Raw genomic sequence first — 1,035 nt, 5'->3', positions numbered from 1 at the left:
CCAATTAGCACAAATGGTAAGTTCCGACAGTGCCTACAAGTGTGCCTACTGGCCGCTAAATGGCAATACCGGTTTCATATGTATACACCTGGTATAATCAATCGTATATTTGAAATATACGTTTCAATACCTTTTATCGGGGAGGAATTGTGTCCCGCTTCAATTCTATTTAATGTGATCAAAATTTCAACTAAAAAGTATACATTTTAATAATAATATGGACAATTAACATTGAAGTCAGCTTAATAGTGTTTAATACCCTGAGGCAAACGCGAATATGGGAAACAATTTAATTCTCTCCAGCGAGTGAAGATTGGGAACAAAGCAATGCCGTTGAATTTGCATCAGATGACCTCGAAAGTTAAAAAATAATTAAATAAAAATAAATAAATTTTTCACATAAAAAGGTATAGTTTGTGCAGAGTGGTAAAATCTGTTCGAAAGATGGTCGTGCGTGTATCAAAAAGCTAGAGAATGATGCCAGAAGTGTCTAATATTGCCGCTGATTAATGCAACAGAAGTGAAGTGAACGTTTAAGTAGCATTTGTGAATTGTGAAGAAATGGAGAAATCATTATGTGTTTATGTTGAAACACTATGAACATTATCAATTTTATAAGAATTAATGTACATCTTTTTCCTGAAAATATTCCGAAAATCATTTTTCTTACTAATGATAAGTGTTGAGGGTCACGGATGATAAGGTTATGTGTCTATACTTACAATTTGACAGGTTGCTCATTATTTTGGTGGTTATTTTTCAGGAGGAGAGTGAATAAATAAGAAAAAGATTGTTTGTAGACAAATGAAAAATAGAAATTATCACTGAAAAGCAATTGAAGAATAAATTGTTTATTTATGCAAATGAAGCAAAGCGAATGTTTTAATTAACTGCATTTGACAACTCTGCATGCGTGAATATTAAAGCTATTGTATGAAAAAAATGAGTTCATGTTGAAAAAGAGGGTCTAATTTATCTTAAATACAGACCCTACTTTGGTGCTAAACATGGAAAAACGGCAGATTTCTGACACTT

The sequence above is a fragment of the Belonocnema kinseyi genome, chromosome 9, assembly GCF_010883055.1.
Source record: "Belonocnema kinseyi isolate 2016_QV_RU_SX_M_011 chromosome 9, B_treatae_v1, whole genome shotgun sequence".
Classification (NCBI taxonomy): Eukaryota; Metazoa; Arthropoda; class Insecta; order Hymenoptera; family Cynipidae; genus Belonocnema; species Belonocnema kinseyi.
Note: the sequence above shows the minus strand (reverse complement) of the source record.